This window comes from Ambystoma mexicanum, chromosome 12 (genome assembly GCF_040938575.1).
Source record: "Ambystoma mexicanum isolate Mex_15411 chromosome 12, UKY_AmexF1_1, whole genome shotgun sequence".
NCBI lineage: Eukaryota > Metazoa > Chordata > Amphibia > Caudata > Ambystomatidae > Ambystoma > Ambystoma mexicanum.
Window position 1 is genome coordinate 726793716 of NC_090936.1, and position 27548 is coordinate 726821263.

A 27548-nucleotide genomic window follows, 5' to 3' on the forward strand; every position below is an offset into this window, starting at 1 on the left:
GAATAGTTCAATATGAACACCGTTCAGCGGGAACAAGCAATTCAAACAATTAGTAGATCACGGCATCTGTCACAGCTGGTCACCAGTGCCACGCAGTAAGCATTAGCAAATGGGTTCTATGCTTAAATCAATAACATATTTGAAAAATAGACCCATAAACAGAGTGAAACTATCAAACAAGATTAAGATTAATATACATAAATAAACCACTATACTGCAGGTGCGGGCACAGTTAATGGCCATCATTCCCCACGGGAATCTGATGCTTTATTACTAAAGCTCACCCTGGTGGGTAATTTGGACTTGTAAATTGCTACTCAACAATTGATTTCGAGTTGCTGGTCTTTTTCAGATTCACGGCACAGTGTAACGAGTCTATCAAAGCTGATGATGTGACTCCAGGATTTAGTTTCTGTTACTGTACTAAAGTCTCCAGCAGGGTCATTTCAACAACAATTTGGCAGCTTTCAATGCGGCATGGAATCTTCACTTGTAATCCAATTTCTAGCCACTGAAAGAAGAAACGCGCCTCTTTCTTATTTTTTAATCCACTTCTCTCCATATTACAATGACCTCTATATTTGTAGGGTGAAAGCAGTGCACAGCCATTATGCTAACTTACTGACTATTCTACACACTCAATCTCAGAATCGAATTTGTTAGCCCGGGTTCACTAGATGCAAGGAGAATGAAACAGTCCACACATGCGCCCGATAAAATGTTAAAAAGATGCCAATGCTGCCTGGCTGACCTTTCAAGACGGTAAGGCAGACATATCAGAAAATCTGCTAAATACATTTCACTTCTTTATTTTTTTTTGTTTCACCTCAATTATAGGCTGAGCAAAAGACAAAAACATCTGTTTAGAATTCTAAACAACCTAATACATGAGAAATGCATTTTTGCATTGCGATTCAACACGTCTATTCATCTTATTATGAATAAAAACAATAATAACAAGACTATAATGCAACAGTACTTCTACGTATTTTATTAATATTCATAACATTAATGACAGTTACTACTCGCTGAAATAGTACTATTTAATTATTATTAAAATAATAAAGCATATAATACATTTAGCAACATCAATAACAATGATTATGATATTTAAATACAATTACTATCATACACATGTTTTTCTAGCAACAAATCAAGTGTTGCATGAATATAATTTTACTAAAACTAGAAAGATAAATAGACTACTTCAAAACATATTATTAGAATGAAAGAACCTTACATTGATACATGTAATTGATACACCCCTGGAAGTTATTAACTGAATTGCACGTTGATGGTTACACGTGTAAGAACGCTTTAAAAAACAGAGCAAATATGTGCGCACTTTCCAGTAGGGGAATACATTGTCATGTTCCATGTAAAAGACACACATGCTCAGCATCTATTTCTCCTTGAGAGTTGGTCCAAAGTAAGAAGGTGCTGTATCACATGTATGTTATCCTAGAAGTATCTGAATCAAACCCTGAAAGTTGCAGAGTACACACACATGGATGTTGCAAAGAAAGTTGTGGCCGGATTGCATGCATGAGTTTGAGTATGGGGATGGGAAGGACCCTGGGGGCTGGGGAGATCAGTCATTATATTAAGCCAACTCCCAAATAGGATTATTGCGTCCCCCCAAGGCCTCACGCCAAATCCATACCTCCTAGGCAGTTCCATGATAACATTGTTAGCACCTGAACAAAAACCGACGAAGTAGCTCTGAATGGCTAAATTTCCTGGAGCCTGAGAGTGGAGATTGCGATTGCGGCACCAGGCCTTGGATAGACAAGAGGGCCATGCATGCAGATCATGATCCAGACTGTGATCAGGGAGGTGCCTGTTTGCTGCAGCAGATGCAGAGGTGGAAGTGACAACACATGTACACCGATAGCAGCCTGGAGAAATAAAAGCGAACACTTGATCTAGAGGAACAATGGTTGAATCATGTGATTGCAATGCTAGGGCTGCATGATTAAAAAATGAATGACACCCTTTCTCAATTCTTGGCCCAGAGAGCCACAGGACACCACTTAGCAATACTAACATCGATAGACTAGTGGCCACATAAAGCAGGGAGTGTGACATGCAACTCTCACTCAATCCAAAAGCAATGCCAATAGCCAATGAACCATGTATCTACTGTCACCATCAGTGACCCCAATTACTAGAAGGGCCACATTATAAAAGGGGACAAGAGATAAGCCAGCGTGTGGCATTTTGGAGATGATTAGACCACATGAATCCATACGGAGACAGCTCAGGAAGGAGAACATCAAAGGGCAAGGAAGGCTTTTCAGAGTGCAGGATGGAAGATAGAGAAACAAGGTAAAGAGTATGGCAGAAAAGAACGAGACATGGCAGAAGGAGGTAGTCATAAGAGAAGGGTTGAAGATGGAGAAAGGTTCTTAAGGTAGACAAGGAGGATCAGTGAATGCTATTAGCATTGGTCGAGACCAGGGGGCCAATTAGTGAGAAAAGGTCTGGGGTGCATTCGTTAGACCACTGGGGCAGAGCTGGCAGCAGCTACGTTATCTAGAGTGACGGCATGAAAGTCTTGTAGACTTTGCCTCGTGACAGAAGGGGCACAAACCTGAAGATCAAAGAAAATCTGCACTACAGTAGACGTGGAATGGGGGCCATAAAACAGAGACTAGAAGAACCAAACTGTCAGCAAAGGAAATTAAACATAGTGTGAATAAGAAATCAGATATTGGGGAATAACACACCAATAAGACAAGAGATACTGCCAGGATAACCATGACACATAATAGAGGTTGATAGAGAGCCTTGACCCACCAGAGAATCCAAAGACGGAAACACCACGTTGGGAGTAAAATAAATAGGAGGATCATGGGTAAGGAAATGAATAGACACCAAAATTGAAGAAATCTGGCTTAAGGGAGTTTTCTTGGCGAGCAGAAATAGAGGACTGCAGGCAAAAGACCTATACGACTTGTGACCAAGGAAACTGTGGTGGGCGCGGGAGAAAGGCAATCTAGATACCGACTCTGGAGGGACCTAAGTCAGCTGCAAGTTTCACATTTAAAAACATTGCCTTGGCTGGGCGCTCCTAAAGAATGCGGAATATAAATCGACACATGACAGGTAGGTTAGAAGTCGACTGCCCTCAAAGTGCCAGTGGATCACATCCCAGAAGGAATTCACTATGCTAGCGATCACCAGGCGGGGGTAACTGGAATCATGCAGCCTTTAGAACTGTCATTGACTGTGATTCCATGGCTGTCGCCCCCTGACCAAGAAAAGTAAGTTTGCAGAATCATTTCTGAGAAGGTTCACCATGACCAAGCCTGTGATAGGTTAAGACAGTCCTATCAGGTGCCTGACTCTAAACCTTATGAACTTTCCTCCCATGATTGTGGAACCTTGAACACTTGCATCAGACACATTTGTTTATCCTTAGTCCAACCCTTCCTGAGTGTGGAGACATAAACACACATATATATATATTTTTTTTTAACCCTCGCAAATATTAAGTCCTTTCTGGACCCCTCAGTTTATAACTGAAACACACAACATCTGTCCCGAAACTATTGGCTGCAGATAGCTGTAATAACCTACAAACGATGTTAGCATAAACTGGCCTTACTCACATTTACAAGTGTTTTAAAGTTGTCCGAATTGAACTTATAAAATATTGTTTTCAGAATGGTACTTCTGGTCGTAAAAATGTCACTGGAGATTCATTGGTAAATTCCCTGCATTTCCCAGTATGTGATGTCAGGCCTCGTTTTTTCTCACACTGTCTTTTGGACTCTTTAGTACGTTCACTGCATTTTCCAGAGCACATTCTAAAACCTTTCTTTCTTGCACAGTGTCTTTTGGAATCATTAGCCTTTGACTACATTTCCCAAAGTGCAGCTTCAGGGTTCTTTGTTTCTTATGATGCATTTTTGGTAGTTTGGTACCAGGACTATAGTTCCCAGAATTCAGTATCAAAGCTCTCTTTCTATCAGAATATCCCATGGAGTCTGTGTTATTTTGATTATCAGACCCAGAATGCAGTGGCAGATCGTGTTCTCTCACAGTGTCTAAAGAATGCTATTGCATTTCCCAGAATGCAGAGATTAAGGTTTCCTTCTCTTACAGTCTTGAGTGGGATCCTTGGTACTTTGATCGCAACAACCATATTTCAACGTCTCTCATTCGCGCAATTGCACAATTTTATTTTGCTTCGATCACATTTTCCAACTTGTTTTGTCAGGTCCATCTCCCCATCTCATACATGCAGAGCCTTTTTTCGGCTAAGCTTTGTCCTTGTTCTAATTTCATCTCAGATTTTTCCCACAAACATCAGTCAGTTGCTTCTCTGGTTAATTACAGCAAGGCACTTTTTTGTGTGCTTTTTGCATAACAAGGGGATTACTTTGTTTAGATCTTTTGCCAAATAAAACAGTCATAGCTAGATGAACTAAGAGGGTAATTCATAGAATTCGGCGCACAAGTGGTGCACGCGGCTGGTGCACAGAGTGCGCGTGCGGCTATCTGAACCAGCCGCGTGTGCGCCGAAACCCATTTAGGCGCACAGCGTATTCATGTATTAAAACATCCATAAGCAGCCATGGCGCAGAGTGGCGCAGCGACCCTGCAGCAGCACCAGTTAAGCCCGCAACCCTGCCCCTTGCGCCAAAGAAATCGCACAAATCCAGTACCTGGCGCAAAGGCCAGTGGACCAGCATACAGCCCCCGAACCATGAAAACGCATGTAAAACTCCCCGCGCACGCCCCAGAATACACGTACCCCAATCGCGCCAGGCCCATCGCGTGCAAAACTCCCCACGCACCCCTCGGAATACACGTACCCCGCTCACACCAGCGAAAATGTGGGTAAAACTCCCCGCGCATGCCCCAGAATACACATACCCTGCTCGCGCCAGATAAATTGTGGAGAGAAAGCACCCCCCTGTGGGGTGGGCTGCCTGTGGCGCATGCCCGGCGTGGATCGGGTGCCTGCGTGTATTTGGGGGGTGTGCAGGAAGTTTCACTCGCGATAGGCTTTGTGGGAGCGGGGTACGTGTATTTGGGGGGGACGCGGGAAGTTTCACACATGATAGGCCCTGTGCGAGCGGGGTACGTGTATTTGGGGGGTACGCGGGGAGTTTCACATGCGATAGGCCCTGTGTGATCGGGGTACATATACTTGGGGCATGCGCAGGAAGTTTCACATGCGATAGGCCTTGTGGGAGCGGGGTACGTTTATTTGGGGGGTACGCAGGGAGTTTCACATGCGATAGACCCTGTGCGAGTGGGGTACATGTATTTGGGGGGTGCGTGGGAAGTTTCACACGCGATAGGTCTTGTGGGAGTGGGGTATGTGTATTTGGGGGGTGCGCGTGAAGTTTCACATGCGATAGGCCTTGTGGGAGCGGGGTACATGTATTTGGGGGTGCGCGAGAAGTTTCACACACGATAGGCCTTGTGGGAGTGGGGTATGTGAATTTGGGGGGTGCGCGGGAAGTCTCACACGCGATAGGCCTTGTGGGAGTGGGGTATGGGTATTTGGGGGGTGCGCGGGAAGTTTCACACGCGATAGGCCTTGTGGGAGCAGGGTACGTGTATTTGGGGGGTGCACAGGAAGTTTCACACGTGATTTGGCATCGTGGGCCTTCCCGGGTGTGCGGTTTCCCCCCTCCCCATGCCCTGCAGGCAGCCCACACCACAGGGGACTACCCTGCAACCCTCACCATGCCCTGCAGGCAGCCCACACCACAGGGGACTACCCTACAACTCTTGCCATGCCCTGCAGGCAGCCAACATGGCACCATGCACTTGTGAGCACACTTGTGAGCCCCGATCATGTCCCCACCCATGCACCCACCCCCAGTGACAGGCACCTGCCAGCAGGCCCCGACTCATGTCCCCCTTCAACCCCACCCACCAAGCGGTGACGGGCACCTACCAGCAGGCCCCGACTCATGTTCCCCTGCACCCCAACCCACCCAGCAGTGACAGGCACCTGCCAGCAGGCCCTGACTCATGTCCCCCCATCCACTCACCCACCCATCCAGCAGTGACGGGCACCTGCCAGCAGGCCCCGACTCATGTCCCCCTGCACTCCCACCCACCCAGCAGTGACATGCATCTGCCAGCCGTCCCCGACTCATTTCCCCCTGCACCCCACCCACCCAGCAGTGACAGGCACCTGCCAGCAGGCCCCGACTCATGTCCCCCTTCACCCCCACCCACCCAGCAGTGACAGGCACCTGCCAGCAGTCCCGACTCATGTCCCCCTGCACCCCAACCCACCCAGCAGTGACAGGCACCTGCCAGCAGGCCCTGACTCATGTCCCCCATCCACTCACCCACCCAGCAGTGACGGGCACCTGCCAGCAGGCCCCGACTCATGTCCCCCTGCAATCCCACCCACCCAGCAGTGATGGGCATCTGCCAGCAGGCCCCGAATCATTTCCCCCTGCACCCTACCCACCCAGCAGTGACAGGCACCTGCCAGCAGGCCCTGACTCATGTCCCCCCACCCACTCACCCACCCAGCAGTGCCGGGCACTTGCCAGCAGGCCCTGACTCATGTCCCCCCACCCAGTCACCCACCGAGCAGTGATGGACAATTGCCAGCAGGCCCCGACTCATGTCCCCCACCCACTCACCCACCCAGCAGTGACGGGCACCTGCCAGCAGGCCCTGACTCATGTCCCCCCCAACACGTCATCACGATCCACACTCATGGCCCTTATGGCCACCCAAATCCCACCCCACGCCACCCCAGTCCAAGCACCCAACCAAGCATTCCATCCACTCCACATTGAAATCGCCATGTCATGATAGATCCCAAATTACAAGTATGCACATCAACACATGTCCGTCAGACACAAACAATGGGGGCAAGTGAATGAGAAAACCCACATTGTGACATGCACAAAACCAATGAGAGAATGCCACACAAATGAAGTATGAAATCAAAATGTATTAAATACAAAATCAACGGAATGAAAGAAAATCACACAATAAAATAAAATGATAAACAAAAGGCTGGAAGTCCAAAATGAATGAAAAATATATGAATGATAAATCCAAAAGAAAATGGCTCCAAAGTGTTTGTCCATCAAACCAAATCCAAAGGTAAAAATAAATAGAAAACCATTGTTCCATGGGAAAAAAAAAATCAATGAAGTAAAATCCAGTCCTGAACTACATACAATGTAAAAACCCAGGGTCCATGAGCCCAACAATCCAAAGGAAACCTACAAAAAACCCTACCTAATAAATAACTATTTACAAAAAGGTGGGGCATAGTCCATGCACCCCAAATGAAAGAAAAATAGAAAGGAAATCTAACACTAATGAACTATATACAATGGTGGCGGCAAGTCCTACGGCTCACCTGTTGATTAACCGGGCCAGGGCATCATCAAACTCCCCTTCAATGTCCTGGAGGCGGGCCTGTTCTCTGGCCTCGAGGTCTTGCAGGGATAATGCCATGTTCACCTCCAATTCCCTGCGAATTTCCTCGAGGCACTCAGCCCGCCTCAGCGGCCTGCGCATGGAGTTCTCTGCCCTGACCATAGTGAGCCGTGCCCCTTCCACTTGCCGCCACTCTGCATCTATTTGTGGGCCCAACCGCTGCCACATGGAAGACACACCCAATCCAGGGTCCTCCTGCCCTCCGGCCGATGCCTGCCCCTCTGATTTTGATGGCCCGAGCCATCATCGCTCCCACCTTGAGCCTGCTGCTGCCGTGCAAGTGCGCTGCCTGTTGATGCCTGCACGTCCTCCTCCTCCTGGGGTCCAGTTGTTGGGATGGCCACGCCTGCTGGACCTCCGACTCCCGACTGTGGCAGGGATGTGTCCTCCACCAGCCTGGCCGCTGGGTCAGAGACAGCTCCACAGGGTTCCCAGGTGATACTTGGGCCGGAATATGGCACAGAGGACGACTGGCGCATAGGGGGTTCAGTTGAGGAGGAGGTCGGCACAAGGTCCAGCACACAGAGGAACCCAGCAGCGGTGATCCCTCCTAGCCAGTCGACGTGGTCAACGAGGCTTCTGAAATAATGTGCAGCGTCCTCACAAGAACCCTGCACGTTATCCCGGATGCCAAGTTGACGCAACGCCACCCCAGCCAGGACAGGCTCAACACGCTCCCGGATTGCCACATCGGCAGGGAGAGGAAGGCCAGTTGTTAGCGGATCCCCTCCCTGAAAATGGGTCTGGACGAAGGCCTCCCTGCTGGTGCGGGATGATGCAGTCACAGGATCGGGGACAGGATTACACACAGGCACCTCTGCGGCCTGTCCTGCCCCTGGAAAGCACCACTAGCACCAGTGGAATCTCCCCCATTCAGACCCTGTGTGTGGCCCTTCTACAGGCTCCTCCTTAACCAAACCCTCCACCAACCTGGATAACTCGGTGCCATCTTCCTCCATAGGCCCATGTGGGGTCTCAGCTGCCCCTTCTGCTGCCGAGGAGTCCACCTCCAACCTCCGCCTCTTGGACCTACCCTCGGCAGCTGTGGTCGCGGATGCGGCACCAGACTCCTCACTCCCCGACGAGCTGACAACATGGGAGGGGAGCTGGGCCTTGCGTCTCCAGCTGGCGGTGGGATCCCTGCTACTTTGCTCCATAACACCATCTCCGCCCTCTTCATCAGTTGACTCTGCAGACAGGGAGAGACAGAACACAGGCATCAGGCCACTGTACAATGGTCTGATATACACATGACAGTTGCAGATGAGTGGCAGTCTCAAACTTCACACGTGGCATCACACTCCCCAACACACATATCATTTCAACCCACACAAATGCGCAAATTAACAGGAATGTTGCAACAGGCAGCACCATCCATACACATACAACAGCATGAGCATCCGAAGGTTAGCCTGACATCACATGCAACACGGGGAGTGCCAAACACATGCACACACGCCACCAGACATACATGCATCTGCTCATCTCCACCACCTGTCGCAGTTAAATCAGCGGCATCCATGTCACATCTACCAATCAGCCTCCTACATGTCAGTGTCACATGCACCCATGGTGTATCACAGTGGCACACATGTCAAATACACACACATGCACATGTACATTGTGCACATACATGAAGGTGGTACCAGCATCCATGTGTCACACCACAACCATGCCACAGTACATCCACATAATTCAAAACATGAGTTTACCGACACATGCATTTGGGCACCATGCATTCAAACACATACACCATTGATGTGCCTCACTCATGACTGGACTCACATGCGGCAGGCTCATGTCCCTGTACATACACATCCATACGTGGGCCTTCCAAGACATATGTCCAACCTGCACACTCATGCCATACCTCGACAGCATCCAATCAGTAGGCATGGTCACTTACTGCTCGACTCCGGACGAGTCTGCCTCTGAATGATCTGGCAGTGGATTGCTGGGTTTATGCGTTCCAGGACCCTCATCTGGATGTTGCTAAGGTGGACCCGGCACCCCTCTGCATGCTTTCCCTTCAAGAGGCGCCAGGCCTTGCTAAGGGTCCTGGACCTGAAGTCCTCCCAACACTTCCGGACATGTTGCATGTCGCGGGCTGCCACCCCCTCATCGTTGATGGCAGCCACGATGTCTGTCCAGATCCTCTTCCATCCTTCATTGTCAGCGCGTGAACTTCCAGAGAGGGCATCATAATGCCCCTGGACTTGCTTCACCAGGATACCAACTTCTGCGGCACTGAAGCTGGTAGCCCTCTGCCTCTCTGGCTGGGGGTTGCCAGTGGTCTCTGATGGTGTTTCCCCTGACATGGCAACCCCCGAGGCAGGTGTGGGTGGGCAACTGGGTCCTGGGGCTGGGCTGTGGAGCGATGGAATACTAGTTGGGAGTCTTCTGTTCCAGCAGGGGTGGTCACAGCAACTGGACCCCTGCAGATGGCTGACATGCAGGCACCAAATATCAGGGCACGTGGCCAGCAGGCAGTCAGGCAGCAGCAGATGGCAGGTGGGAGCGTACTCGGGGTTCTGGGGGGCAGGAAAATGGCCTTCAGGGCAGGAGAGTGGCCTTCCGTGTGTATTCGCGTGGCCAGCTTGATACGGAGTGATTTGGCACCTGAAAAAACTGCACGTCAGTGTGTAATTCGAGGAAAGGCCCTTAGCACGTAAGCGCATCTGTGACGTTACGCACGCGGGTGTTTCCCTCGTGACTGGTACATAGTGATTCAGCACGTGAAAAAACAGCACATCCGCGTGTTAATGCGTGTAATCCGAGGAAAGGGCCTATGTGCGTAAGTGACTTGACACGCGCGTGCTTTTCCCTCAGCATGGGTTAAAGGTTGGCACTACTCCATTTGTGCCAGCACTACTACATCTCTGCCATGGCTGGGAGGCCACGAAAGGTGAGGGGCACCTCAGCTGGGCGTACTCCGTGTGGCGGGCGTGGTCAGGGACGTGGCCGGGGTGACCAGGGAGTAGGGGGACTCCAGGGTGTCCATGGTGGCTGCAGAGGGGGAAGAGGCAGTGGTGCACCAGCTCGGCGCAATGTTGTGCCACGTGTTGGTGCAGTCATGCCACCACCGCCTGCGGCTCCAGGAGATGCAGTTCTTGCATCTGGCACTGGCGCCCATGTGACCCGGCATTCCGCTTCATCGACTGCCACGGGACCAAGGGTAGTGGTAGCTGCAGGTGCATCTGTGGACACCACCACCCAGGCTCGGGGTCTGCCAGTGCAGGTTGCGTTGGCACTTGAAGAGTCCATGGAAGATTTCCAGGAGGTCAGGAGGCACACTGTCGGTGCACGCAGGGCTGCCCTGACTGAGGCGATTGTCCCTCGGCCAGTAATGACATCTGCTGCCCCGACCAGCCGGGTGTTGGCAAGTGCATGGGCAGATGCAGCCGACTCCACCCCGGTTGTGAGTCTACCAACTAGGACAGTCCCGGTCAATGACCCTGGCACAGCAGATGTTGCTGCACAGGGTCCATTCCAGGGCACCCAGCAGCCACTGATGCAAGTCAGGGCTTCCGTCCATGTTCCACCTGCCACTCCCTCAGCTCATTCCACCAGCGCTACTGCCCATACTGATCAGGGCAGCATTTGCCAGCCAGGGTCCAGAACAGCGTCCAAGAGGAGGAAGGTTGCACCTGCAGTACAGGCTGGGACCCCAGACACAGCTATGGCCTCCAGTACGTTGAGGAAGAAGCCTTTCTGCGTGCAGGAACTGGACTTCCTTGTGGATTACGTGCGGGAACACAACCGTAACATGCTAGTGGGGCCGAATTGTCAAACTACGGCTGCCCATCGTATTACCCACTGGAAGCAAGTTGCGGATCATGTGTGTACATTCGGCCATGAGGTGCGCACAGCACAAGAGTGCAAAAAGCATTGGGATGACCTCAAACACAGCACTAAGGCGAAGCGTGCCTCTAATTACAACATGACTCTGGTGAATGGCAATGGGCCACCACCTGAGGAGGAAGACCTCACTTTGCACGAGTCAGTCGTTGCGGAGTTCATACCGACAGGAATGGCCGAAGGAGTGGGAGAGATGCTGGACTTTGATGCCCCGTCCAGTGAGTGTTGTCACATGTTTGTCGAGGACATGTGTGTTTTGCTTGTGTGATGTGTTGTGCTTGACTGCCACTACATGTCATGTGTACATGGTTATCATGTGCAAGTCATGCAAAGCTTCACTGATGCGTGCCTGCTGTGCAGGATAGTGGACATGTAGAGCAGACGGGGACTGTCCTCATCACCACACTTGCACCCTACTCACATGCTAGTCACCCGGCTGCCCCTCCGGTCCATGTTCCAGCTCCCTGGCCCTTCTCCATGTAGCTTGGGGTGTCTCTCCTCTCAGCACTGGGACTATGTCATTGCATGACTGACGTGCATGTGTCCTCTGTCTGCATGTGGGTACTCCACGTAGGCATGCTCCCTTGCCGCTCCACCCTGCCTTCACCCCAATTTCACCATTGCACTGGTGTGCATCATGTTGGCGTACTGCAATGGCCTGTTCAAGACTCCTGTGTACATGCAAACTTCCACCAGCCAACCTGCCTGACACATGCATGTGGGGTACATCCTCTGTCCTTCATGCGGGGTGTCTCACTTGGAATGTGCAGATGGCAGATGCTCCACAGGGACATCAGTGCCCATTCATGCTGCATGTGCATTCCATGCATGCCCCTATGTGTCCTTGACTGGATGATCATTGTAGTACGTGTCCAGGATGACCTACATTTCATGGCATTTGATCATCCATTCCATGCCCACTCTGGCTCTGTCCTGCATCACACACATGTTTAGGCTGTCACAGTCTGTGTGGGGCACAGGCCTCCCCCGGTTTCAGGCCCACTGACTCTGTTCAACTGGTGTAGTGGCTTCTGCACACATGGGTGTACTACTGAGGGTTCATCATGTGTCCTGCTTACTGTCCCATCATCATCTGCTGTGTTGTTAGTTGACTCAGATGATGCAATTGATGCTAGTCAACACTGTCTGCCAATACACAGGACTCTGGTCACCCTTTCGCTGCCATGCAATGCATCCCTGCATTTTCACTTAGGGGGTTGGGGGGTTTGCTTGTAGCCATGCAACCCATTACATGCACATTGCACGTGATGCCTAAACTTGCCCTTGCACTGCCTTCACGTTTATTGATACACATCATGATGTACTTGTTCATGTAGATAGTGGGTAACATACACATGTCCTGCACTGCATCAACGCACTTCTGAGCCGTGTTACACCGTTCTACATGCCTACTCCGTGATGCTATGTCAAAGTGACCTAGAATGCATGCCAGGTTTTCATGTGTATGTGACATGTCTGCTTCATGTGTTGGCTGTCTGTGTGATGTCTATGTGTGTGTGTTATGTGCTTCTGACATGTGTACTAATGTAATTTTTTCTCCACTTTTCAGATGATGACGCAATGGAGTCAGAGGATGTTGTTGTCATGCCAGACACAGGTTTGCTATCACAACAGCAACCCGGCAAAAGTGTCAAGGATGGCACTCTGTCAAGAGTGGCACAGGGCCCCCAGGTAGGGTTTGGGTGGCTGTGCTGGTGTAAGATGACAGATAAGTACACACACAGCAGGAAACTCATCAAGAAAGAAAAGTAGACAACTGTAGTTGTGAACAGAAAGGGGCAGGAAATGCAAAGATACAAACAAACTGGATTCCCTCTTGGGGTGTATGCAGATATGGAAAAAGAGTGTTCCACGGACCTTTGGAAACACCAGCCTTCTGCACGGATTACTATTACAGAGGCCCACTCTATTTGCTCATGGCTGGGAACAACAGATGTGGGTGTATGTTAAACAGAAAACGCGACAAGGGAAGGGGCAGAGGTTGCCTGCTGGAAACCAACAGTCAAGTTCTGTACAAAGGATCAACATAAGACACAAGAGAGACAAGAACAGAAATAACCAGGGACAAGGAAGTCTAAGAGAAATCAAGCAGAAGGGAATGAAGGAAGAAAAGGTACAATAGAAATGGGTAAACTAAAGGGGAGGACAGAGGAGTCAAGGAAGAGAAGGACAGGGATCAAGAACAAGGGGTTGCAAACAAGGAAGAGAGCAAGGGAGCAGCAGCCAGGAAAGAGGGGGGGCTGCAAACAAGGAAGCAGGGCTCCAGTACCAAATTGTACAAGGTACAGAAAAACTGTAGTGGATTGCAGAGGACTGTAGTAGGCTGCAAGGAAGAGAGTCCAGAGGAGCAGGACTGAGAACTGTAGTAGGCGGCAGACAGAGAGCCCAGAGGAGCAGGACTGAGAGCTGTAGTAGGCGGCAGACAGAGAGCCAGAGGAGTAGGGCTGCAAGGAGCAAACCCAAAGGAACAGGGCGTAGAGGCAGAGAGACCAGAGGGTCAGGGCTGAAAGCAGAAGAGAGTAGCAGGCTGCAAAACAGGGAGCCCAGCGGAGCAGAGCAGAATTGAGCGAGCTCAGAGGAGCAGAGCAGCGAGGCAGGGAGCCCGGAAGGCTATGGCTGTAGGCAGCAGAGTGTAACAGGCTGCAAAGCAGGATGCCCAGAGGAGCAGGGCTGGGAGGCAGGGAGCCCAAAAGGCTAGGGCTGTAGGCAGCAGGGTGTAGCAGGCTGCGAGGCAGGAAGCCCAGAGGAGCAGGGCTGTGAGGCAGGGAGCCCAAAAGGCTAGGGCTGTAGGCAGCAGGGTGTAGCAGGCTGCAAGGCAGGAAGCCCAGAGGAACAGGGCTGTGAGGCAGGGAGCCCAAAAGGCGCACTGGAACAAAAGCAGGAAAATGCAGCAGCAGGAACAGCATACAAATTCGAGTCAAAAGGCAAAAAGGGGCTGGGAGGACTCTTGATGCAAGAGACTGAGCTCCTGCAGGCAGCTGCTTAAATACCGCCCTGCCCTGTACTGAGGCAGGCTAATTGGCAGCACCTGGAGCAGCACACCTGAATGCAATCTGCCTCCTCCCTCTCTAGTCCTGAGATGGTGGAAGCAGCGCAAATCCCTAGGGCTTCTGGGGATTGTGGTTTCAATGATGACAAATGGGAATGGCCAGGAATTGATAGCTGTAGCAAGGTGCATTGTGGTACATGTAGTTAGTTGAGTTAGATAAGAAGGCACCAAAGTCAAGCAAATGGGAATTAAGTAACAAAGTGTGAATAGGGGTTGTTCCAAAAGTATTCTGAAGATAAATGAATAACAAATAGTCCATGATGGTTGCCAATGTGTGTGCCCATGGCGCAGGCATGACAACAAGTGGGGGTTGTGGGGTGGTAGACCACGAGAACCCACATGTGTTACAGACCATCTTGTCTATGGCTGGCAATGATTCTAGCCCGGATGATCACTCTGACGACAATGTCGAGTTGGATGTGCATTGGGTCCATTCGTCAGGGGTGAGTGATTCTGATGTGGACGCGCCTCTGTCTGCGACACCTGCACTTAGGGGCCAGATGGTGGTGGGATCTCTGCCTTTGGTGGATCGGGACGTAGGGTCACCCTCCACACCAGTTGCTGATGTACTTGGGGCATCACGTTGACGAGGGAATGTAGTCCTGCAGCCTTGGGCGGTGCCAACCCAACAAGGACGGCGGGTCCTTGGGCCCCACAGGTGTCAAGCCCAGCGACGCGGTGGCCACACGCCACTGGTGTATACTGAGTGGGAGCAAGCCATGTTTGCCAATTCAGAACTCCAGGGGGCAGCAATTGATAACAACGCTGTGAGCATGGAAAGTGTGGCCCAATCTGTGCTCCCCCCCTGCTAGGCAGGTGGAACTCCAGCAGCGGGCAGAACAGTCCACGGCCCACTCACTCAGGCTGGGCATGGCGGCCTCTGACAGGGCACGCCGGGCTGAAATTGTGTCTTTGCATCAAGCAATTGCTGCTCACGCAGAGGCACACATGGAGGCCATGAGGGTTGACTTTGAATCCCTCAAATCTACTCTGGCTATGTTCATGATGACCGAGAGGAGGTGGTCATAGGAGAGCTTGGAGCAGCTAGAGAGTACCATTTCGGCTGAGCTACGCGCTTGCCGGGAGGTGTACCAGCTGTCCAGCCAGGCCACACAGGAAGAACTCTGTGTTACACGTGCTACCTTGCAAGAGGAAGCACGTGTATCATGCGAGGTTCTACATGTTGACCTACGTGTCATCGCCGCAAAAAAGCAGACTCTCCCGTCCCGCAGACTTGCTGCCGACAAGGGGCAAGCTGTGCCTAGGCATGGTCATGTTACTGTGCCAAGTCAACCTTTTCAGCCAGAGGGTGACTCGGACGACGAGATATCTCCCACACAGGTCGTTCTGTGCAGACGTTGAGCCCATGGAGTTTTCTTTTTGTCTCAACATCATCGCATGTGGGTGTTGAGGTGCACCCTGTACCTCCCCCTCCTGGGTGCCCCCCCTGGGTCGCATGTGGCCATTTTAGATTTTTGTTTTTAGTTTAGTTAGTTAATATGGTTTTTGATAGTTAGTTTAATTAGGTAATATAGGTTTTTTATAGATAGTTTAATTAGTTAATATGGTTTAAAATTGCTTGTTCATTGTGCATTCATGTGACGGTGTGGTGCTTTGTGGCTTTTGAAAGCATCCACTGTCTGTTCCAGCTGGGCCCTTCAGGCTTGTCTCGTGTATGTGTTTGCAGCTTGGGGTCCTGACTCACATAGGCCACTCCTGCTTCCCTTATCCATGGGCTCGCAAGGATGGTTCGGTGTAACAGCCATTTACACAAGGGCTTTGGACTTTCGTCATATCTGTGGACTGTCTGCTGCTGTACTACTTGTGTTAACAGCCCTAGTGGGGATTGGGTGGGTTTTATACACGCCATGTCTCTAATCAATTTGTCTGTAATCAATTTGGGTGAGTACATGATTGATCTCTCCATTAATTGATGTGGATTGTGATGTATGTTCTTTTCTTGCTTGTATATGTGCTTGATGCACTTCATGCTGTAGACAGTAGCCTGCACCCTTTGCATGTCAAAGTCACGCTGATGGTGGGAGGAGTTAGGATGTGGGTCGCTAGCATGGCCCAGTGACAACCAGCATGAAGACACGCACAGGGCACTTTCCAGCCTTAATGATATCTTTTATGACCTTTCTGCAGGAAAATGAGCCTCCAGACTACCTTTGCAAGCAGACACAGGGCCAAGTACTACTGAGACCTGGCCACGTTCGGTGGTGCAGACGTGCACATGTATGCACAACCAGAAGCACAGGGCTTGTGCACAGATGTCCGACAGAAGCAGACATGTTTCCAGGAGTTCCAAGCAAGGTGAGCAGCAGAAGGGGCCACACCGCAGCCAACCTTCCACCACGCCACTTGCACATGCATGCTAAGTAGCACCAGTGCTGAGGAGCTTGCCCAGGCATTGTTGTAGAAGGGCACAGTACAGCTAAAATGTGTTGAGGGACAAATGGCAAGTAGCTTTACAAGTAGCTTTACAAGTTGTCAGGGGCAAACGCATGGGCCGTCGAACATATCCTGGAGTCCCCCCAGCTCCATTGAAGCAGAGGTATTAGCGCAGTAGCGTTCCTAACCAGAAACTGATACTGCGCACAGGGACACCCAGCGAGGCACAGACTTGTGTGCAGTGCATGTCATTTGCATGTGCAAATTGCCACGTGCAGTACCTATTGAGATCCGCGACTGCCCGAACACAACTTGTACTGAAGTTGGACCTCGCTATACGCGTCTAGCAGCTCACAAAGGGACCATTGTATCATGTGTTATTCTTGACGCATTGGTCTTCCATTTCCCGTGCGCCCATGTGCACCTGCCTTACTGCATTCACAGTGTATGAACCATCGCAGGGGCAAGCTAACGTATACATACAAAACAGCAGACAAGAGTGTTTGTTTGTGGAGAAGTCACGTACTTTGGGGCATGAATGGTGTTGTGTGTGTGTGTTGTGAACACACACAGATTAGTAACTCACACTCTCTTTGCAGCATTGAACTGCTCCTGTTACCGGACCTGAGAGTGTGCAGGCAGGAGGCCAGCACTCACCCAAGAGATAAGTCTCTTTGGCTTGCATTTGACTCATTTTGTAAAATGTGCATGATGAACATGTTTTATCTACTTAAGTATGTGTTATTGTCAAAAGTTGTAATTTGTAGTTTGCATACTTTCCCTTGCCAATCCAACTCCCCTCTCCTGCTCATCTTTCCGGTTATCCTGAATTCCAATGCCTGTCCAACAAACAGATCCCTGACCCTCCTTCCCCGCCGGGGTCTCAGAGGCCTGTGTAACTTTGACATTGCAGGCGCCAAGACCACTGAGGGGGTGGTTGGTTCGTGCCACTCCTGCGCCTGGACACCGGAGCTGTGACACTACACATCCGTTTTTGCATCCTGATTGTATATTATGTACAGAAAATGGTACCCATCCTGTTAGACCATTGTTGGACTGTGCTACCTTGGTTGTTCTATCATTCTGCTTGGACATGTGCTTTGACATTTTCTGCTACTTGAAGACATCTACTGGAGACTCTTCAAGGCTTTTATTGGTGCCTACAGGCTTTTTCTCTGGTTTGGGGGTTTGGCTCCTTGGAGTTCTCTGCTATTTGGTATTTTTACCAGTGAAGGGGGCCTCTGAAGGGGCTGGACCCTGTTTACACGCAAGGTGGAACATGGAGACCAAGGGGTGGGGTGATCCTGTAGCCAGGTAGACTTGAAGGAAGAAGGCTACATACCCCAGATACAGTTGTTCAGAAGGTCTTGGTGATGTGTAAATGAGGGAGGGCCTTCTGTTGTTGGACAGTTGGCTTGGGCTACAGTGTTTGGATACTCTCTGACATTGTAATTGTGGGGTACTATGTACATGATGTGTTCTGCTGGTCAATGCCTGTTCCTGTGTTGTGTTTACTTTTCAGGTGTCAGGGGATTGTTGTGGTTTGACATGCTGGGCTGTACATTTGGGCTATGTTCGCATGTGATGTTTACAGGACACTGAGGGTCACTTGATTTCACATGCATATATTGAGTGCATGTCCCTACTGACAGACACAGTTGTACAATGCTCCACCACACATACAACCACCCTTCCATGACCACAGGTGCACACAGATTGCCTTCTCAGGCACGCTGTGGCCCTGCAGCACATGATCTATTACCATTTGGGGATCCTGTACATGCGTCAATAGGTTGTTTATGTTGTTTGTCCTTTTCATGTGATGCTCAAGGTGTATCCCCAACACAATGGCTGTTCACTGTGCTGTCTGCTGAGCAGTGTGTTGCAGGAGACACACTCAGCACACGGTTGTGGGAGAAGCAATTTTGCCTTGACCAATGTGCATGTGAACAGGCATTCAGTGTTTTTTTCATGCTACCACTGGTGGAAAGCATTTGTGTATGACTTGGTATGTGTGGGAGGTTGTTGGTCAGTCATTTCATCTGATTCCATGTCAGGCGTCATTGTCTCAGGCCACTTTCCATGTACCACATGTCACTTTGTATCTTATTGGTCATGTGTTGGGCTTTTGCTATTGCATGCCATGTCATGGTGTGGCAGACAAGGGTGATGTGGGTTGGGAGGGTTTGGGTGACATACCAGGGATTGTCATGGGCTGTTTTGCGGGTGGGGGTTGTGATACACACCTTGCATGTGTACCTTTTGGTCACAAGGGATTGGTTATGTTTAAGTAGCTAGGGATGTACACAATGTAACACTTCCATGGCAACATTCTCAGGGTGGTAAGGTTGTGACAGTTGACTGTCTCTTTGTCATCATCGATTGTCACCTGGTATGTGCCAGGCCTGTGTGTACTCCGCAGGGGTGGGAGTTTAGGTGAAGAATATGGCCGCAAGCTGGGTCCGGGCTGCCGCGCCACGTGCCCTTTCCCCTCCTATGGACAGCGGCTGTGCATGTGGTTGAGGATGTGGGGGCACCACCATGTCCACCGGTGCTTCCCGCCGTGTTGCAACATTGTGCAGGACACATGCTGCCACAATGATCCTGCACACTAATGGGGGTGCATATAGCAGCTGTCCGCCAGAACGGTCAAGGGAACGGAAGCGTGACTTGGGCACTCCGAATGTGCGCTCCACTGTGCCCCTGGTTGCAATATGGGCAGGGTTGTATCTTACCTGGGGTGGTGTGGTGGGTTCCAGATTGGTGTCATCATGTGGTTGCTCAGAGGATAGGCACTGTCCCCTGGGGAGGTGATAATGGTTGTGATTATTTGGGTTTGTGTATTTGTCTGTGTGTGACATGCATGCATGTGCACAGGCATTTGTACTCACCTAGGACCCATGTTTTGCCATGCTTCCCAGCTACCAGGTCCCGGCTCAGGGCAGACATTCTGTATATGAAACTGTCATGGGTAGAGCCAGGGTAGTTTGCATAGACAGAGGTGATGATTCCCTTGGCATCACATACAACCTGAACGTTGATGGAATGCCAGTGCGTGCGGTTTTGATAGATGTGCTCAGTGACCCTAGGTGGACGTAGGGCCACATGGGTGCAATCTATGGCAATGAGCACTTTGGGGAAGTGTGCTACCCTGTAAAAGTCCTGGAGCATGGCCTGCCTTTCTGCGGGTGTTCTGGGCATGTATATGTGCCTGCGGACTGAGGGACGCGCAGTCATGATTGCCAACACCTGGTGTAGGCAGCATGACTGTGTGGCCTGTGAGACCCCCCCCACTATGGCAGTTTTCCGCTGAAATGAACCAGTGGCCAGAAAATGCAGGACGTTGAGCCCCTTCTCCAAGGGACTCAATGCTTGGGAGCACAGGGTGGGTGATGTAAGGTCATCTTCCCACTCCCTGACCAGGTCTAGGATGATATGAGGTGGAAACCTATACCTGCCATAGACCTGGTCGGCAGGCATCCCAAAAAGGCTGGTCCGGGGCAGAAAAATGCAGGGCTGGCTATTCTTCTCCTCCTACGGTGCCCCACGATCAGTGCTGCAACAAATGCTGCATTCATCGTAGCTGCATATACTTGTTTGTTGTGTGTGTGCACTTTTATACTGCATGTGGGGACCCTTCCGCCTGCCTTCGTGTGGCGGGCGTGGTGACGCCTGTGTGTGTCTTTTACTGTGTGCGGGTTTCCCGTATTCGATTCCATGAATACGTGTTGTTCGCGTGCGTGTGGGCGTTCCGTGTATTTCCCTGCAGTACTTCCCCAGTTACGCCTTCTTTTTCACGTGTTGTTCCCCATTTTGCGTGTTACGCCCCGTGTCCCGCCCCCTTTTTGGTGTGTGCACCGACGTTGTACGCTTTCCCTGTGCGCGTCGCGCACAGCGTTTGGGATGTTGCAATGACATGTGTGCCCGTGTGCGCTAGGAATGGATTTGGCGCACATCCCGGGGAAAACACGTGCAGGCACTTCCATGAATGGCACGCGTACGCTTGCTTTTTCACGCTTTCGCCAGCTTGCGCCAAGATTTTCGGCGCACATTTGTTCCAAGAATCGGCCCCCAAGTGTAGCAGAAAATGTTATATTATCTGGGACTGTGGCACTGTCATGAAGGAGGGTAGGGCTAATTGTCTGCTGTTGTGAACATGGTATGTTTCTGCTTGCAAAAAAAGTAATTGTTCCCCTCTTGCTGCCCCACATTTATGGCAATGTTATGGAGGCAGTATTTATTATTTTATACACAAATTCACACAAATCATCATACAGGATGTCTACCTGTATTATGCTTACTTTAAAAATCAAATAATATTTGCGAAAATAAAACTATTAGGGCATTCATTTTCCCTGTTTTAACTAATCTAATGCAATGAAATATGGTTCATGGGCAGAATTATCACGATTGACAATAATTGGACTGTGAAATTTTGTTAAATTATTTGTTTTTAAACATTTGATATGATATGATATGGCATATATAACACACCTATACACAAGTGTTTCAAGGGGCGGCGAGGCAAGGGAGGGAGAACAAAGGGAAGACAGACAACAATCCTACTAGGCCAGGTGTCATTCAGATCACGCGAGTGCATGGGAAGGGGAAAGGGAAAAGTGCGTGGGGGAAGGGAGAGGGGAAAGTGCAATACATGGGATAGTAGAATAAATAAGATAAATAAAAACTGCCAGCTGGTGCAAGGTAAGTGCAGACATAAGTGCTGGTAGGGGGACTGTAGGGATACAGAAAACATCCCCCAGGTGCAGGGGTTGGCAGGGAGATAGTGCAGGTGTGCAACTGGCAGAGTCTAGGCCGGAGATCAGAAAGGTTGGCCAGGTAACCAGTGCAGTTTCTGTCAGGAATTCAGCAGGGGAGCGGGGGAGAGAAGGCAGAAGCAAAGAGGAAGGTTTTGAGGTGCTTCCAGAACCAGAGATGGTTCTCCTCAAGTTTCAGGGAGGCAGGAAGGCTGTTCCAGAGGGAGGCCCCTGCCGAAGAGCGCAATCTACCACCAACTCATTGCTTGGAGAAGCGACTGACCCTGAGAGAGTTGGAGGCAGATGAGCGAAGAGCTTGAGAAGGACGATATTTAGGAAGAGAGAGTTGAAGGTATTGCGGCCCAAGGTCCCAGAAGGCTTTATGGACAAAGCAGAGGGTTTTGAACTCAATCCTCGTAGCCACTAGGAGCCAGTGCAGAGATTTCAGTCCTGGAGAGATACGATCCCTGGCCTTGAGGCGAAGGACAAGTCTCGCAGTCCTGTTCTGGATAAGTTGCAGAGGGAGGAGAGTAGAGGCAGGTAGATTTAGCTAGAGGCTGTTACAATAGTCCAGCCTAGAGAGAACCAGGGCTCAGGAGACAGTGAGCTTCTGGGGGAAGGAGAGGAAAGGAAGAATACCTCTGAGGAGGTGCAGCTGGTAGTGTGACTTCTTAGAGACGTCAGAGATGTGAGGAGAGAAGGAGAGTGTGGTGTCGAAGATGACCCTGAGGTTTTTAGCCTTGCAGGTGGGAGCAGGAAGAGGTTAAAGATAGGCCAGCAATCTCAGTCTTACTGGCATTAAGGCAGAGGTCATTAGCGGCACACCACTACTGGATGGCGGACAGACAGTCAGAGATGAGGGAAGGAGAGGAGGAGGCCGAGGGTAACCTGAAAATGAGCTGGGCATCATCCGCATAGCACTGAAAGTTGGTGCAGAGAGCGGCAATGCGGTGGGCAAGGAGTTCCATGTATTTGTTGAACAGCCAGGGAGAGAGGTTAGATCCCTGGGTGACAGCAAAGGTAGAGAAAAAGATATCAGAGAGGAAGGACCCAAGTTGGACCTGGGAGGGTCGGTCAGAGAGGAAAGAAGTCAGCCACGCCAGAGCCTGGCCAGTGATAGCCAGGTTATCACAGAGACGGTTGAGCAGGATGGCATGGTTGACAGTGTCAAAGGCAGAAGAGAGATCAAGCAAGATGAGAACGCACAGGGTGCTAGAGTCAAGGTTGGAGAGCAGGTCTTCACGGATGTTCAGGAGAGCTGTTTCCGTGCTTCTGGCAGCTCTGAAGCCAGACTGATGGTCATGAAGACAACCAACAGATTCAGTGTGGCGATTAAGCTGGGAGATGGCCAATTTCTCCAGGAGCTTGCCCAGGAAGGGAGTGATGGAGATTGGGCGATAGTTAGCCGGGCAGGAAGGGTCAGCAGAGGGTTTCTTAAGAAGAGGATGCACAAGGGAGTGCTTCAGGGGGGATGGGAAGACTCCAGTGGCGAAGGAGTGATATTATTTAAAATAATAATATATGTTTAACTTTCGTTTTTCTGTTTAAACTTGTTCTAGTTTCTTACTTAGTTTAAAAAAAAATCCCTACAGTTTAAGGAAATATGGTAGTTTGCTCTTCTTGATTTTGTTAAATGTCTAGCTCAACGTTTAACACTGTGGCCCTCATTACGAGTAAGGAGGAAGCCTACCTCCATACAGGGTTCCAGGTCCGGGTCCCGCAAAAGGGTCTTACCGGGTCATTCCGCCCTTGGAGGGTCTGGTAAATCCCTTTCGCGGGACCCGGACCCAGTACATCCCCATTCCCATTTGAGCCCCCATAGGGCTTAATGGGAATGGGGATGATGCTTACAAGGGGCGCATTAATGACCTGCCCATTGTTAGCATCCTGGACTTCTAGTGGAACCCGCTATGGACGCCTGGTCTGACCAGGCGTTCCTTAGCGAGGTCCCGCAGCAGTCCTCTTAATAGGGCAGCCCGTAATGAACGGTGCCGGTCCCGTACCGGCACCGTTCATTACATGGCCGCCTGCCTCCTAATGAGGCCCTGTGTCTTAACTTACTCATGGCATTCATGCATTGTCTGTGTTTGTTTTTATGTGCTTGACTGAAATAAATACATTAAATTGCATACCGATTTTACTTTCCCAATATCAGTTACGTCTCTCTAGAACATACAGGACCTCTCATAAATCTAGTGGCAGCTTCTCCATAGTCCTCACTTTTTTACCCTGTCCCCTGTATTGTATTCTGGCTGCCCACAGCTTCCTCCAGTCCTCAGAACCAATGGTACACTTGTTTAACTGGTTCAGTCTCTTACCTGAGCGCCTCCCAATAAAATATACATCTGACAACACTCTTTGGACCCTCTCTCCTCCAAGATACATCAGATACCATATCTATGTTGCCACTTCTAGTTCTCCACAGTTTTGCATCCTCTTTGTGCCTCTCCCCTTCTCACACTTTCCACAATATAACCAAGTTGGTGGAGAATCCTAAAAACCTGCTCTCACTGCTCCAATTAGTCTGTTGGTGGTAAGCTCCCCCTTTTTACCAAGCATTCTATGTGTCTGACCTCCATGCATATGTTCTAGAAGGGGAGCTTATAAAACCCCAGGCTGCCATCATGAATCTCACTGCAAGACGTTGGTGCTCTCTGTTCTCCTGGTTTAATAAGGAGGACATTCTGGGCCCGATTCTCAGGTGCATTTAAATATAGGAAAGTGTTCATCTATGAAGCATGAGAAGTCTGGGTGAGTAGGCACCACCAGTCTATATCGTTAAGGTTAAGGTTCAATATTTTTGTTACTTTTAGATAGTTATTTGGTCTTGTTGCCAGAATGCCCCCACATGTACTGTGGGGTGTGGAAAATATCTAGGGATGATATCTAGGTTAGAATGTGCCGGACGGCTTGAAGGACATAGTGTGAGTATTTCATATATAGCTTACATATAAATTAGACATTTTCTTTACTTAGATAATCTGTACATCGGTTCTGAAATATTCAAACAAAAAAACATATATTTTTCACAAATGTCAACTGATTTTTCATAAAAATGTTTTATTCCAGAGACATAGGGCCTCATTACACGGAAGGCGGTAAACACCGCCGGTACCATGCCGGTACCACCATGGAGGAAAGGGGAATTACCACCCCATTCCAAGGTTGGCGGGGCGGTAATTCCCCCTTCCTCCATGGCCCTTCCCCATTCCCATTTTTGCCCCATAGGGCATAATGGGAATCGGGAAGGAGCTAATTACGGTACCGCAAATTGCACAATTTGCCATTACCGGTACCGGTAAACCCTTACCGCCTACCGTGTAATAAGGCCCATAGGCTTTTCTAGGATGTCCAATGAATTTCAGTCCTCAGGCTATTCTTATCATATAATTTCATATGTTTGTTACATATATGTTAATTACCTGCCTGTAGAGTCTTCACTTCTATATGCACTTCATATTCTTCTATAAGGTTTATAGGATGTATTTCCTTTACTGGTCTATTTTCCAGAGCTAAGGTCTTCATGTGAGCCCTAGGGTGTTAAGTACAAGTTTGCTATATTTCTATATAACTTTATACACTTGGTGAAATGTGTACACTGTTGGCTAAGGAAATATTTCCTTGGTGGTGCAAGGTGTTTTCCTGAAGCGTAGTGTCTCTCCTGGTGACCCATATGTAAACCTTTTGGGCTAGGTAGGGCCCCTAACTAGGGATTGTAATTACTGCAACACAATGCATGCTACCTTGTATTCCCTATCTCAATCTTGCCTCTGCTTTGCTTTCTTGTACCTGTCCAGGACACCAGGACCGCTGGGGAGCAGTTCCCTGTGTCCTGGATGGCGTTTGCATTTGCGTGATGACATTATCACATGCCAGCCGCCATTTTGTGATGTTTACATTCTAGATTTACTATTTGTATCAAATTTAGCCAGGCTTCTCTTTTTGGATTGAGATGAATTTAATTTGTCCAATACTGAGTAGAGTATGTCACATAGTGAGCGGTTGGGCAATTTGAAGATCATTGGAGCTCCTTTTGAATTTGAAGATCCTTTTTACCAGGATGTTATGTGCAAAAACGAGCTACTGATAACTCGCACAAATGTGTGTTAAGATTACATTAGTGAGGTTCTAATGTAGTGTGCTGGTGCCACATATGGATGACGTTATTAAATTTATATAAACAACATGAGCATTTGACAAAAGTCATCAGTATGTTGTTGTGTGCACTCTTGAACCAATTATGAGGTTCCACAAAGGGTCATATTGTTCTGAGACATCAAATTATGGCCCCGATTCATGGATTATTTGAGCCGAAAAAAACCAAATTTGTGCGCCATTCTGCCCGCAAATCCCTGTTTAACAAATGGGGATTTGCGGGCAGAATGGCGCACAAATCCCGTTTTTTCAGCGCAATTAATCCATGAATCAGGGCCATATATGTTTAGGACCGCATTTCATCAAACCAGTATTGGTAATTACCCTGTCATAGTAGGGTGCTTGCCTATGAGCTAGTGTCAATTACATAAACAGTTTACATCTTGGTACATATTCAATGTTTTAAGCGTACAGAACGATCGGTATCTGGCATAGATTAAAATTGTATTTCTGTGTGCATAGATGGAACATTTCTGCTGTTTCACAAGGGATCGCCATATTCTGTCACCGTTCTAGTAGCCAAGCATAGGTGGTGGTGAAACACATTCCAAGGTTACGTAGAAAATTGGCATTTGGCTTGAATTAACTGTGTTAAGAACCGATTCTATGGTTCCACAAGATGTCATTGTATCCTGCCCCAACATGGTATTTACCTATATGTTGATACCAATTACATCGAATGTTTAGGGGTACATTTCAACAACCAAACATTGCAATGTATAATTCAATACAAATATGTTGGGTGTTTAAACTCATGGAATCTGTGGTACTTATTGGTTATCAGCATTTCTTTCAGTTGTCATGTGATTTGAGACCCAGTGGTATGTGCAGTTTCATACAATATATTGAATGTTTTGTATTTTTTGGTTTTATTGGTCAAAAAATAATTCAACCTTTAATAATACAGTTAAATACATAGTCATAAACAAAACATTTAAATATATAAAAGGTAACTGATATAATACAGTTATCAGTTCTAGTTAAGAATAATTACAAAATAAATAAAGGATACATTAACAGTCCACTAAGCATCCAAAACAGGCATTAATGAACAAAGAAATGACACCATTTCATATACTGTTGAGGTTCTTCTCCCTGACCGTCAATATTTCCATATTTCATGTAATGGACAACTTGTGTTTTCATGAAAGACGTTTTTTTCCCTATGAAACTCTCTGTCCGTTAGCGATTGCAGTGCCACACAAATTAACGATATATGCTTTACATTTTCTCTTGTGGTCTTCTCCCTACAATATCTACAAAAGGCAGCATTTTCTGAAACCAGCCCATATCTTAACAGTGTCTCTTTTGTGAACAATATATATGCAGGCCGATTCATGGAATTAATGTGCACTGAAATTTTCCGCGCAAGCGTGCAAACGCGTGCGAATCGCAGTGCCAGTGCGAAAATCGCAGCGAAACCCACGCACAGCGATTCATGGAAGTCTGTGCGCGAGGAAATTCCAGGATGTGCGCCAAAATTCTGCGTGGCGCATGCTGGCGCACACGTCTCCAAACAGCGTGCGCTAAGCGCACAGCGAAATCGCACATAGCGCGACGCACACAACAAAAGTAGGAGGAACAGGGGGCGTGACATGCGGAATGGGGAACAACTCGTGAAAATGTGGGCGTCACGGGGGAAGTATAGGAGGCAAGTGCGCGGAACGCCAACATGCACATTCAAAACACGTATTCATGGAATCGAACGGGGCTAACGCGTGCACCAAAAAAGACGCGCTAATCCGGAAACACGTACGCCAGCAGGAAGCAGGTGTACGTGGACCCGCGCAGCATAAAAGTGCACGCAAACAACAAACAAGCACAGACGCCAGGATGAATATACCGTTCCTAGCAGCAGTGGTCGTGGGCTACTG